Genomic DNA, 15,596 nt, shown 5'->3' on the forward strand with positions numbered 1-15,596 from the left:
CACACACACACACACACACACACGCACATACACAAGAATGCAAGCTGAGCTGAAAAAAATGATTAGAGAATAAATATAGGTATCTGGAGAGGTTTAGGGTATAAGGTAGGCATTAATCTGAACATTGATAATTGAGAAAACAAAACATTATTTCCAAAAGGGAAAACAAGACTGTTTTGCTTTTTAAAAAAATTCCCATGAGTTCTGTAACAAATTACCACAAAGTTTGTCTTAAAATAACAAAATACATTTTCTTACAGATCTGAATGTCACAGGTCCAAATTTAGTGTTGCAGGACTAAAATCAAGATGTCAGCAGGACTCGTTCTTTCTGGATCCTCTGAAGTAAAATACATCTCTCGCCTCTTTCAGCTTCTAGAGGATACCAGCATTCCTCGACCCATGACCAAATCACTATAACCTCTTCTCCATTGTTACACCATGTTCTTTTCTACTTTGACACTCTTACTTCCCTCTTATAAGAATGTTTGTGATTATATTGGGCCAATCCAGATAATCCAGGCTAATTCCTGCTTCTCAAAACTGTTAATCACATCTGCAGCCATGTAAGGTAACACATTCACCAGTTACAGGGGTGTAAACATTTTCATGGGCAATTATTCAGTCTACCATACAATACATTCTAGCCTTTAAAGATTTACATTTTTCACAGATGTGAAATATACTTAGTAAAATTACTCTGTCTTTATTGACCCGTGGAAGTAGAAAACAAGTTATCTAGTCCCAAAATACAATGGTAAAAGAGGCATAAGAGAGCAGTCATAGAAATTCCCAGTCAAAAGGGGATAGATAAAACATGAAAGAAGTCACAACGAGAAATGTTGAAATCTAACAGGGCAAAACTCCAATAGATTTCAAAGCCTGGGAATAATCTGCTGTGACTCATTTCTCTGCCTTCGGGGCTCACAGAGCTGGTCTTGGAGACATATCCCCTTTTATTGAAAGGTAGCAAATGTGTGCAGCTGAGTAGTTTTATCAGCCAATTTTCTGCCTATAGAACTGTGGGATTCCTATAGGCTTCTTTCATTCTGTTTCTTCTCTGACTCTTTCAGTCTCAGATGGCAGTGTTTCTGCTGGTATACATTTCTCAAAAATATTATGGTTTTCTCATGCATTTCACAGAACCGTACTCCATTAGACAAGAAGATTCTCCACAGATCTTTCCTAAATTATTTTATCTCTAGTTTTTTACTTCTGCTTAATTGACCGAGGGATCCATGAATCATACACCTAATGTCTTCAAAGAGCCCTCTGTGTGATAGAACACTCTGACTTCTTGATATTTTCAAAGTAATAACCTAAAGTTTTACAGCCATCCCTTTTACTTCCTCTTGAGATCATAATTTCCTATGAGTGAATCTCTTAATTTTAGCATTTTCTTCGATCTGGACAGGCTGAGAAATTCCTAAATCACTTAGTCCATGTTCCTTAAACATATTCCTTTGTGTTTAATATGTTTTCCCTCAAATTTTTTAATACTTTTAATACTTTTAATACGATAATACTTTTAATACCTTTTCCCTCAATTTTTCGCTTTGCTCTGTCACATTACTATAAAAAAATAAGAAATAACAAGGATGCTTCATCAACAATTTGCTTGGAATTCTTCTCAGCTAAATATCCAAGTGCCTCACTTACAAGTTCTGTTTTCTATGATTTCTGTAAAACAAAACGCAGCTAAGTAAGAAAACGTACTAGAGATTATGTCAGTAGAGATAGGATCAATCAGAAAGGAAAGATGAAGAAAAGTTATACAGCTACAGCTTCATTTGTGTTTTCAAACATGCTCTAATTACCTAAATGGAACTAAAATCTGTGCATACGAAGATAAATAATAATCCCTCTCTGCTTTCCTAGAGTTCTTGTCCTAGTGAAAAGAACAGATGAGCCCAAGTGACATGAAATATGCATTTATTCTTACACTTTAGGTAGAATATCTACTACTAGAGTAATTTAAGCAAAATGCTCACACATTTATTATAGGTTATCATCCAGCTGTAGGAATAATGAATGGAATCCACAGTACATAACAGTCTTTCTAAAAATTCCTCTTTACACATCACTTCTTCACGAAGTACCCATGCTCATGGAAAATTAACATATGCTCACTTTTTCTCTTTTGCCCTTACTTCTATTCACCACTCTTTCCTGCAATAGTTTCTAATCTCCAGACTCACTCCATCCCTTTCTCATGCATTACTTTCATAGCAGGTTGGCATGCTATTGACTTCTGCTATTCTTTCCTTAATTTTAAAACCTAATAGATATGCCAGCAAAGAGAAGAACTGATTAAAAATAAAAATAATGTACTTTGTCTCCCAATTACTCAATCAAAAAGGTTAATCAGGCTATAATATACAACATATGGGACACAGAAAGCATAGTAAATTTCAAGGAATATTTTGGGAGCATCCAGCCCAAGCTGAATGCTCCAGTAACTAAGTTTATATAGGAGAAGTGATGATAATTAAGATTTTGCAAAATTAAGATATTTTATCAAACAAATATTAAATTGGGAGGAAGGTTGAGGAGGTTTTGCACTGCAGGAATAGCGTGTCTAAATACTATGTCTTTGGTAAACGTCATCTTTTTTATCACAATTACTGTTTTATTTTATTTTTAAATTATTTTAGATTCAGGGGGTATATGTGTAGGTTTGCTACTTGGGTATATTGTGTGACGATGCTGAGGTTTCGACTTCTATTTGAACTTCTCACCCAAATAGTGAATGTATTAGCTTATAGGCAGTTTTTCAACATTTGCCCCCTTCCTCTCTTCCACCTTTTGAAGTCCCCAATGTCTACGATTTCCATATTTATGTCTGTGTGGACTCAACATCCATCTTCCCCTTATAAGAGTAAACATGTGATATTTGATTTTCTGTTTCTACATTAATGCACCTAAAGATAATGGCCTCCAGTTACATCTATATTGCTGCAAAGAACATAATTTTATATGGCTGCATAGTATTTCACGGTTTATATGTACCACATTTTCTTTATTCAATCCACCATTGATGAGCACCCAGGCTGATTTTATCTCTTTTCTATTGTGAATAGTGCTGCAATAAAGATATGAGTGTAGGTGTCCTTTTGGTAGAACATTTTTTGTAGGGGGGTGATACATACCCAGTAATGGAATTGCAGGGTCAAACAGCTTTCCACAGGGGCTGAAATCATTTTCATTCTCACTAACAATGTAAAAGCATTCTTTTTTCTTTGCAACAGCTCCAATATCTTTTTTTAAAACTATTTAATACAACCATTCTGATTAGTGTAAGATGGTATCTTATTGTGGTTTTGATGTGCACGTCTCTAATTACTAGTGATGTTGAGCAACTTTTTGAATATTTTTGTTGGCTGTTTGTACACCTTCTTTTGAGAAGTATCTGTTCCTATGTTTTGCTCAGTTTTTAAAATGAGATTTCTTATTTTTTTTTGTTGATTTATCCAAGTTCTTTATAGATTCTGATTGTTAGTCTTTTGTCAGATGCATAGTTTGCAAATATTTTCTCCCATTCTATAGGTTGTCTGTGTACTCTGCCAATAGTTTCTTTTGCTGTGCCCAAGCTCTTTAGTTTAATTAGCTCCTGCTTGACAATTTTTGTTTTTGTTTCATTTGCGTTTAAGGCCTTAGTCATAAATTATTTCCCTAGGCCAATGTCCAGAAAAATATTTCCCAAGTTTTCTTCTAGAATTTTTATAGCATTAGGCCTTACATTTAAGTGTTTAATCCATCATGAGTTAAGTTTTGCATATGGTGAGAGGTATGGGTCTACTTTCACTCTTCTGCATATGATTAGCCAGTTTTTCCAGCACCATTTTTCGAATAGGCATCTTTTCCTCATTGTTTTTTCAACTTTCTGGAAGATCTGTTAGTTATAAGTGTCTAACTTTTATTCTGGCTCTCTATTTTGCCTTATTGGTTTATATCTATTTTTTGTGCCAGTACCATGCTGTTTTAGTTACTGTAGCCTGGTATAACTGTATAGTTTGAAGTCAGATAATGTGATAACTCCAGCTTTGTTATTTTTGCTTAGGATGCTTTGGCTCTCTGGGATCATTTTTAGTCCTCTATAAATTTTAGATTTTTTTTTTAGTTCTATGAAAAATGACATTGGTAATTTGAATTTTGCTGAATCTATAGATTCCTTTGTGTAACATTAAAAGATTAATTATACTGATTTTCCCAGTTGATGAGCATATATTTTTTCCATTTGTTTGTGTCATCTGTGATTTCTTTCAGCAGTGTTTTGTAGTTCTCTTTACAGAGATCTTTCACTTCCATTGTTAGATGTATTGCTAGGTTTTTTATTGTGTGTGTGTGGCTATTTTAAATGGAATTTGTTCTTGATTTGGTGCTCAGCTTGAATGTTATTGATATACAGAAATACAACTGATTTTTGTACATTGATTTTTGTATCCTGAAACTTTACTGAAGTGTTTTATCAGGTCTAGGAGTCTTTTGGATAAATTTTTAGGGTTTTCTCGTTATGGAACTATACCATCAGTGAACAGAGATACTTTGACTTTCTGTTTTTCAATATTATACTAAATGGGCCAAAGATGGAAGCATTCCATTTGAAAACTGGCACAAGATAAGGATGCCCTCTCTCACCACTTTTATTCAACCTACTATTGGAAGTTCTAGTCAGGGCAATCAGGCAACAGAAAGAAATAAAGGGTATTCAAATAGGAAGAGAGGAAGTCAAATTGTCTCTGTTCGCAGATGACATGATTGTATATTTAGAAAACCTCATCGTCTCAGCCCAAAAACTCCTTAAGCTGATAAGCAACTTCAGCGAAGTCTCAGGATACAAAATCAATGTGCAAAATTACAAGTATTCCTAAACACCAATAATAGACAAACAGAGAGCCAAATCATGAGTGAATTCCCATTCACAATTGCTACAAAGAGAATAAAATACCTAGGAATCCAACTTACAAGGGATATGAGTTGTGAAGGACCTCTTCAAGGAAAACTATAAACCACTGCTCAAGGAAATGAGAGGATACAAACAAATGGAAAAACATTCCATGCTAATGGATAGGAAGAATCAGTATCATGAAAATGGCCTTACTGCCCAAAGTAATTTATAGATTCAATGCTATTCCCATCAAGCTAACATTGAATTTCTTCACAGAATTTTACAAAAAGACTTTAAATTTCATGTGGAATCAAAAAAGAGCCCACATAGCCACGATAATCCTAAGCAAAAAGAACAAAGCTGCAGGCATCACGCTACTTGACTTCAAACTATACTACAAGGATACAGTAACCAAAACAGCAAGGAAGAGGTACCAAAACAGAAACGTATAGACCGATGGAACAGAACAGAAGCCTCAGAAGTAACACCACACATCTACAACTGCCTGATCTTCGATAAACCTCACAAAAACAATCAATTGGGAAAGGATTCCCTATTTAATAAATGGCACTGGGAAACCTGGCTAACTATATGCAAAAGAAACAAAACTGGACCCCTTCCTTACACCTTATACAAAAATTAACTCAAGATGGATTAAAGACTTAAACATATGAGCTAAAACCATAAAAACCCTAGAAGAAAACCTAGGCAATACCATTCAGGACCTAGGCATGGAAAAAGACTTCATGATTACACACAAAAAACAATGGCAACAAAAGCCAAAATTGACAAATGCTATCTAATTAAACTAAAGAGCATCTGCACCACAAAAGAAACTAGCGTCAGTGTGAACAGGCAACCTACAGAACGGGAGAAAATTTTTGCACTCTATCCATCTGAAAAAGGTCTAATATCCAGAGTCTACAAGGAACTAAAACAAATTTACAAGAATAAAATGACCCCATCGAAAAGTGGGCAAAGGGTATGAACAGACACTTCTCAAAAGCAGATGTTTATGTGGCCAAAAACATATGAAAAAAAGCTCATCATCGCTGGTCATTAGAGAAATGCCAATCAAAACCACAATGAGATACCATCTTATGCTGGTTAGAATGGCGATCATTAAAAAGTTAGGAAACAGGAGGGGCACGGTGGCTCATGCCTGTAATCCTAGCACTTTGGGAGGCCGAGGCAGGCGGATCATGAGGTCAAGGAATCCAGACCATCTTGGCTAACACAGTGAAACCCTGCCTCTACTAAAACTACAAAGAATTAGCCGGGCCTGGTGGCGGGTGCCTGTAGTCCCAACTACTTGGGAGATGGAGGCAGGAGAACGGTGTGAACCTGGGAGGCGGAGCTTGCAGTGAACCAAGATCACGCCACTGCACTCCAGCCTGGGTGACAGTGAGACTCTGTAAAAAAAAAAAAAAAAAAAGTTGGGAAACAATAGATGCTGGAGAGGAGGTGGTGAAATAGGAAAGCTTTTTCACTGTTGGTGGGAGTGTAAGTAAATTAGTTCAACCATTGTGGAAGACAGTGTGGCGATTCCTCAAGGATCTAGAACCAGAAATACCATTCGACCCAGCAATCCCATTACTGGGTATATACCCAAAGGATTATAAATCATGTTGCTATAAAGACACATGCACACATATGTTTATTGTAGTACTATTTACAATAGCGAAGACTTGGAACCAACCCAAATGCCCATTAATGATAGATTGGGTAAAGAAAATGTGACACATATATACAATGCAATACTATGCAGCCATAAAAAGAATGAGTTCATGTCTTTTTCAGGGACATGTGTGAAGCTGGAAACCATCATTCTCGGCAAACTAACACAGGAACAGAAAACCAAACAGCGAGTGTTCTCATTCATAAGTGGGAGTTGAACAATGAGAGCACATGGACACAGGGAGGGGAAGATTACACACTGGGGCCTGTCGGGGTGTGGGGCCAAGGGGAGGGAGAGCATTAGGACAAATAACTAATGAATGCGGGGGTTAAGACCTAGGTGACAGTTTGATGGGTGCAGCAAACCACCACAGCACATGCATACCTATGTAACAAACTTGCATGTTCTGCACATGTATCCCAGAACTTAAAGTCTAATAAAAAATAAATAAATATAAATAAATAAATACATACATAAATAAAATATGCGTCCATACAGGAAGAAGAGGATGAGTAGTTCAGTAAGATGGCAGCATGAGAAATATTTCACTAATTGAGCTTGCTTTGGTGATAGAGAAAGAAGGCCACGATCAAGGCCCGTGGAGGCCTGTTAAGTGCTGAGAATGGCCTTCAGCTTACAGCCAATAATAAAATGGATCATTGGTTCTACAGTTAGAAGCAGCTGAATTATCCTAACCATACACATGAGCAGAAAACAGATTCTTTTTGCTGCCTCTGGAAAGAAATTCAACATATTGAAACCTGGATTTTAGCGCTGTGTGGTCCCATGGCAAGAGTTGTAAGATTACGAAGTTTTGTTGTTTTTAGCCACTGAATTTGTGATATTTGTTATAGCTGTGATTAAAAACAAAAAAACAACCAATATGAACTTATTTTTTTTACATTTCTGAAAACCATTTCACTTATACATATAAGAAAATGAGTGCCCAAGCTAAGAATGTAATGGTTGAGATGATGGTCATAATTATTAAATGAGAGTTAATTGAGCCTACTGTTGAATGAATTGAGTACAAAAAAATAAAATGTCAAGAATAGATTCCAGTTTCATTGTTCTTATTTGTTGCTGAATAGAGTTAGGGAGCTTTCCATTGACCAAGACAAGGGAGATTAGCAGGCTTGGTGTAGAAGACCAAAAATTAAGTTTGGTTACCATAAAATCAACATGTTTATGTGACATGCAATTAGGGAAATCTGACTAGATAGGTGTACAGGTCTGGCAATTATCAAAATTTATATTTTATGTATCTATATTTATATGTCTATATGAATTGCCATGTAGATATTAATATAAATATATAGACACAGAACTGTAGATGTAGACATCTACATATAGAAATGCCAATATATATATAGACATGTCCATATATAAAATCATCTATATAACTTTTATTTGAAGCTATGAAAGTGGATTGGAATCTAGGCAGGGAGAAGAGGCAATTTAAAGTCATGTCCAACAATAACAGAGACGATAGGGATGGTGGCCAAAAATAAGTAGTTATCAGGGAGATTGTAGAGTATCCAGTTAGGAGGAAAATAGGATTTAAAAATTTGAACAAATTATAGTGTTGAGAGTTTCAAAAAGTGATTATTGGTCAAGAATATCATAAATAAATTGTTTCCAAGTTACATAAATGCTGAAATTCTTTCAACTAGACAAAAGTTAAAATATTTGTCACTAGGAAAACACAATTAGATGACAGAGGGAATAAAATTGACTTTGGAAGTTGGAGAATAAAATAATGATTAATTAATGGAAGACACATGTGTAGATAACTCTCTCAAGTGAGAAATTGAGCAGAGCAATAGGACTGTTACTAGTGTCCGGGAAGGAGTTTGCTTCTGCATTGTTTTGTATAAATACCCACATGTTAATAGAGATGAAATTTTATTTCTTACTCACGTAACAATCCACCATAGTATTTATTTACAGTCTCGTAGTGTTTCAGGAATCCATTTTCCTTCCATTTTGTGGCACGTATGCCTTATGGTCTTAGACTCAGTTCCGCCTTCTGTATTAGAAATCACATTAACTTCTTAACCATTTCAGCTCTGATGTGGCAATGTGGCATCCATCATTTCCTCCACAGTCCCATTGGATGGAATCCAGTTACATGTCACCACTAACTGTAAGGGAAGCCAAAAAAATAGTCTAATTTTTTGGTAAGAAACAAAAATAATGATTCAGGTAAAAATGTAGTCACCCTCTATCAAAACAAGTAATTGTACTTTTTTTCTAGGAGATATTTATTTAAAAATTTTAAAAGAAAAGAAAGAAAAATTTTTAAAAAATTCTGAGAACAAAATCTAGTAGGAAAAAATAAATTCAATATAGGGAAAGGTGGGAGAGCTATATAATATGTTGTCACTTTCATTTTTTCAATTCCTCTTAATTTCTTCTTTACTCACTTTATTCAACATTTCTTCTTCTTTCAGTGATTTTTCTCCCTTATTATTCCCTTTATTTTCTCTCTTGATCCCTACGGTTTTTATTCTTTCTGTTTTTACTATCTTGTCCTCCTTTTCTTCTTACTACCATTTATTCTTCACAGAAATGACTTACTCATGGTCTCTAAGGTTTTCCGAAAAAAAAGAAAAGGAAGAAAACGAATTTACCTTTGTTGTCTAATCTATGGAAGCCACTCTTAGAGTTAGATTTCCAAGTCAGTGGAAGGACAGGCTGCCTTTGAGAACAGACCTACAGAAGGTTCCCAGCGTGCCTTGCTAGCCCTCCAGGCATGAGAGGCGGTGCCTAAAAAAAAAAAAAAGAAAAAAACGTGAACATGACCGCTGAACCTTTCTGTCTATTCTTCTGTTTAAACAGGAAGACGCTACTTCTTTCATAAAAATAATCCTGAAGTACCTCTAAACTGAGACATGGAAGCTGAATAGTACTAGCTAAAGAATCCTTTAATTTTGTGCATACATTTTCAAAAGATGAAAACATCACAAGTATAAGCGCACTGTCATGTGTAAGAATCGTTAGCTAGCATAACCTATCTGTCCAGGAAGCAGCAGGGACTTGTTTGGAGTGAAATAATGCCTTCCCCCCCATAAATTGTACTGTTTGCAAATACAATGAATAGAAAAGAAAAATTGCATTTGATTTTCCTGCTGTAGGTTGATGTATCACTTAGTAATTCATTTGTAGCTGTACCTCCTTTCTATTCTGAGTCATTGTATAGTCATCTTAAATCTGTAAACCTAAATAAATGTAGGTTAGTTTGCACAGAGGATGATGTGTACATGTGCGTGTGTGTGTGTTCTTGATAGCTCTAAATTATTCTTTACACATTTTATTTACTGGGTTTCTAACATATGTCTGCACAACCAGGGAAAAATGTTAGTTGACCTTTGTTTGAGATAATACTTGATAAACTCTAAGAACTTCCATTAACCTAAACTGGTTAGATAATAAGAGAGATATTCCAGAACATTTATTTCATTTTATAGATGATAAAATGGAGACACACAGAGAAGTTACTTGCTCAAGGCCACATATTATGTGACAAAAATTTTATGTATCTTAGTGTTTCTATCACACATTCTACAATTTTCACTCAGTGTATCAAAGGTAAATGTACAGTCCATAATAAATTATTATGTGTTGTCTACAATAGGTTGGCACAAAAATCCATGCTCTGATTGCAGATGGTCATTATTTTTCTCAAATAGAGTTTCCTACACAGTACCTCAGAAAATAAAGTACAATAATAGCTCTTTTCATTTAACTCAAGTGACATTTTAATTTAGAAAAGCAGAATACAGATACATATTTTTTTACTAACTTCATCATTCCATTCTATTATATTGCAAGTTGCTTTTATTCTTACTTCAAAACTTTCTTTTCCATTGTTTTGTTTCAAAATGTATTTATTTGTTCCTGAACATAAAATAAATAGAAGTTCACTATGGAAAGTTTAAAACTACAGAAACAGAGCACAAAATATTCATAACTAATAGCTAATGTCTTTCAGTATGTCTTGTTTCTGTTAGTATATAATAATAGTTACATTTCAGACAATAAAATTATTAGTTTTCTTGTCTGAAATGTAACTATTATATGCCAAGGATCCATAAGGATCAGAGTTCACAGACTAAGTCTGAAATGGCACCTCCCATTACTTGGATACAAATTTATATTGGTGTCCAAAATATGTAATGAGGCACAGGATTTTTTTTTTCGTCTCTGTAAATCTATTGAGTGACAATAAGAGCTGTAATATCTTCAACTAATCTCATATTTTAATAAAAATTTGCACCTGAAAGTTGGTGATATATCAGTTATCAATCTATAAAATGCTATATAATATTTTAATTGCTTATCCCAAAATATCAATATAATTTTCTTTGACTTGGTATTTAAAATTCTAAAAGGAATACTTTATTGAAAGAAGTAGATTATCAGCCTTGTAAGAAATAATTTCTGTATTATATTAGGAAATATTTTTTATGAAAATGTGTTTTTAGGAGACTTTCTAGTTCTGTGTCACTTTTTGCTTATATATTTTTAATCACACCGCTACTATTGCAAGGCTCTTACGTGCATATGGTGTTTCAACATTAATGACAACAACACACACACACCTACCATTAGGTGCAAAGCACCACTTTCAGAACTCTACATTAATTTATGTAATCTTCACAACAGTTAGGAAACTGATGCACTGAGATATTAAATGAATTAACAATGGAAGACCTAAAACCTGGAAGTTCAGTTCCAGATCTCTGCTATAAATCTGGATATAATCTAAATGTACAGCATCTCTCATGCTAATGCAAAAAATAGCATATTTATCTCCTTATACGTGGCATATTATTGTGTGTATGACATATATATGTGCACACACATACATGTGGATATATATATATACATGCATATATATGTACATGTAGATAGATAGATAGACAGATAGACAGAGAGTTATTCCAAGTAAGTTTGACATGTATTCTCACTGCTTAAAGCTCAGAAGTCTTCCTAAAATAGGTGAGGTAAATGTGTGAGTTGCTTTTGTAACCTGCTTGTCCCATATGTGGTTTTTATTTTATTTTATTTTGCCTGATGCTTACTTCAACCTTCCAGTTTTCCAGGTCAAAAATGTTTGCACTTATCTTCAGCTTCTCTCTTCCTTTACCAATCCTTATTGAATTCTCCAATAAATACTGCAGCTCCATTTCCTGTCCAAACAGTGGTGGCACTTTGTGAGCTCCCTTTATGGCCCATCACCTTTCTCCTGAATTATAACCTAACTGATCTCCCTGTGTCATATTTGCCCACCTTCACCTGTCCTCCACACAAGGTCCAGGGCAATACCATTAAGATGTAAGGATACAACAGTCTTGGTGCTTTCTTGCTCAAATTCATCTGATACCACTTGTAGTGAAAAGGCATTCGTATGCGCTAAAAGTTCCTATGTATTGTGGACTCCAGCTTCCTCCCCAACTTCAGGGCCTTCCGTTCTCAACTCTGCTCTCACTCTGTGGCAGGTGAACTTCTGTGCTCATTTCAGAAGATGTCAGTGAGGGGTTTGCCTTTGCCTTTGCCATTCCTTAGGCCCGGGGAGTTCTTCCCAAGTTAATCTATTTGATTCTTGCCCTCCCCTCCTTCAGATATTTATTTGAACATGTTATCTACTTAGTGAGAACTTCCCAGACTACTCTATCCAACAGTTTTACTATCTCCCCTTACATAGACTCTCAATATCACCCTTGTTAACAAATTTCTCAGCTTCAGGTTTTATCTTAGAACTCATGGCTACCTAGCATACTACAGATTTGATTTAGTCATATTGTTTATTATCTTTCTCCTTCATTTGGAATGTGTTCTTCAGGAAATTAAGGGTTAGTTTCTGTTTCACTCACGTCTATATCCCTATCAACAAGAATAGAGCCGTCACCTGGTAGGTACCCAATAAATGTCTATCAAGCAAACATAAATAGGACACCTAAAAGTCATGTGTCCTTAAATAAGGGTGTACAATAAAGTGCAATTCACATTTATAAGTAAATAAATTAAACTTGGCTGTAAATGTCAGCTCTTCTCTATTTCTGCCTTTATTAGTAACAAGTATTTGGGCCGGGCGCGGTGGCTCACGCCTGTAATCCCAGCACTTTGGGAGGCCGAGGTGGGCAGATCACAAGGTCAGGAGATCAGGACCATCCTGGCGAATACAGTGAAACCCCGTTTCTACTAAAAATACAAAAAATTGCCTGGCGTGGTGGTGGGCGCCTGTAGTCCCAGCGACTGGAGAGGCTGAGGCAGGAGAATGGTGTGAACCCGGGAGGTGGAGGTTGCAGTGAGCCAAGATCACACCACTCTACTCCAGCCTGGGCGACAGAGCCAGACTTTGTCTCAAAAAAAAAAAAAAAGTATTTGAAACAAGTCCTGATTTTCACACATATTTTAATATCCTCAAATTTATAAATGTATCATCATATGTCTAAATTATTATTTTTTAAAAATTAAAATAATTATGGGGTGAAATTAACATGACATAAAATTATAAACATTTTAAAGTGAACATTTTAGTGGCATTTATGATATTCACGTTGTACAACTACCAGCTCTATCTAGTTCCAAAGTATTTCCATCACCATGAATTCAAAGTACAACTCCTAGCCTATTAAGCAACTTCTGCCCATTGCTCTTCTGCTCAGTCTCTGGCAATACCAACCTGCATTCTGTCTTTTCCTGATATTTTATAAATTATTTTATATATGTCTTTTCCTTATATTTTTTCCAAGTGGAATTCTGTGTGATTTTTTGCATCGGGTTCTTTTATATGATACAATGTTTTAGAGGTACGTTCACATTGTAGTACATATCAGTCTTTAATTTTTATTGCTGAATAAGATTCCATTTTATCTATATGCATTAATTTATTTATCCATTAATCTGTTGATGGGACATTTGGACTTTTTTTTACATCTTGGCTATTGTGAGAAGTGCTGCTCTGAGCAGTCATATACATGTACTTGTTTGAATGTCTGTTTTCGATTTGGGCAGGACTGTATCTAGGAATGCAATTGAGGCATTGTAGGATAATTTTATGCTTAAGATTTAGAAGGATTGCCAAACTGTTTTCCACAGCAGCTGAACCATTTCACGTTTCCACCAGCAATATGGGTTGCTTCTAATTTAATAATTTAAACACATATCCTACTAGTGTGATGTGTATCTAGTGATTTTGATTTGTATTTTCCTAGTGACTATTGATTTTAAGGGATTTTTGTTTAAGCTCTTATATTTTAGTTGTTGACCCACTTGAGTTATTTTTTGTATATGGTATGAGGCCCAAATTTATTATTCTGCATGTAGGTATCCAGTTGTTCAAGCACCATTGTTCCTTTTGTTTGCTTTGGTTTTTGCTGATCAAATTATCTTGGTACCCTTGCTGAAAAGCAGATAGCCTGCATGTATGGGCTTATTTCTGGACTCTCAGATTTGTTTCATTAGTGTGTACATCTAGCCTAACATAACCTAATATGTCTAGCCTAGCATAGTGTGTATATTAATAGAAACACACTGTTTTGATTACTATAGCTTAGTATTAAGTTTTAAAAATGTAAAGTGTAAATCCTATGATATCATTATTCTTTCACAAGATTGTTTTAGAAGTTTGGGGCTTCTTGAAATTTTATATAAATTTGCAGATGAGCCTTTTAATTTTTCCAAAGAGGTCCATTTAGATTTTGAGTGATTGCATTAAATGTCTACATTGCTTTGCATAATATTGATATCTTGAAAATATTGTCTTCCAATTCATGAAGAAATGATGAACTGCAATGAAAAATACAACTGATTTTTGCATGATGATTTTGTATCCTGCAAATGTGCAGACATTATTATTTGCATTAGTAGCAGGCTTTTGCAAATGACTTTGGATTTTCTAGTTTTTTCTAGTTGTAGTATCATGCCATTTATTAGTAGAAATCGTTGTACATCTTCTTTTCCAATGTGAGTGCCTTCAATTAATTCTTCATGCCCAATTTCTCTAGGCAGAAATTCCAGTACAGTGATAAATATTGGTTGTAAAAGCAAGCACCCTTGTCTTGATCCAGTTCTCTGAGGGAAATATTTCAGTCTTTCACCAATGAGTATGATGTCAGCTGTGAGTTTTTCACAAACACACTTGATTATGTTGGTAATGTTTCTTTGTATCCTCAGTTTGTTTAGTAGGGTTTCATTAGGAAAGAGTGTTGGGTTTCATCAAAGGTTATTTCTGTATATATTGAGATAATCGTGTTTTATTTTTCCTTTGTTTAATCATGTAGCATATTGCATTAATTGATTTTCTTGTACTGGATCACCTTTATATACACTGTACATATTAATATTTCACTTGTTCTAAGTATACAATTATTTTAATATGTTATTGTATTCTATTTGTTACTATTGAGGATTTGTATCTGCATTATATTGTATGTTTGTATCTGCATTATATTTTCTTGTGATGTCTTTATGTGCCTTTTCTATCAGGGTAATGCTAACTTGATAGAATAAGTTAAAAAGTGTTTTCTATTATACTTTTTGGAGAATTTTGATAAGGCTTTGTGTCAATTATTCATTTAATATTTAATAGAATTCATCAGTGAAGATATTTGCCCTGGGCATTTCTTTTCTGAGAGGAAATTTTGTTGTGCTATTATTATCTTATTTCATTTTTGATTCAGTCTTTTTACTTTTTATAAGTATGTTTCATTTTATTTTACTTTATTGCCTTTATCTTTTTAAAAATCTTATTTATTTACTTTTTAAATTTTACTTTAAGTTCTGGGATACATGTGCAGAATATGCAGGTTTGTTACATAGGTATACATGTGCCATGGTGGTTTGCTGCACCCATCAACCCGTCATCTAGGCTTTAAGCCCTGCATGCATTAGGTATTTGTCCTAATGCTCTCCTTCCCCTTTTCCCCGATGCCCGACAGGCCCTGGTGTGTGATGTTCCCCTCCCTGTGTCCATGTGTTCTCATGGTTCAACTCCCACTTATGAGTGAGAACACTCGTTTTT

This window comes from Colobus angolensis, unplaced genomic scaffold (assembly GCF_000951035.1).
Source record: "Colobus angolensis palliatus isolate OR3802 unplaced genomic scaffold, Cang.pa_1.0 Scaffold20, whole genome shotgun sequence".
Taxonomy (NCBI): domain Eukaryota; kingdom Metazoa; phylum Chordata; class Mammalia; order Primates; family Cercopithecidae; genus Colobus; species Colobus angolensis.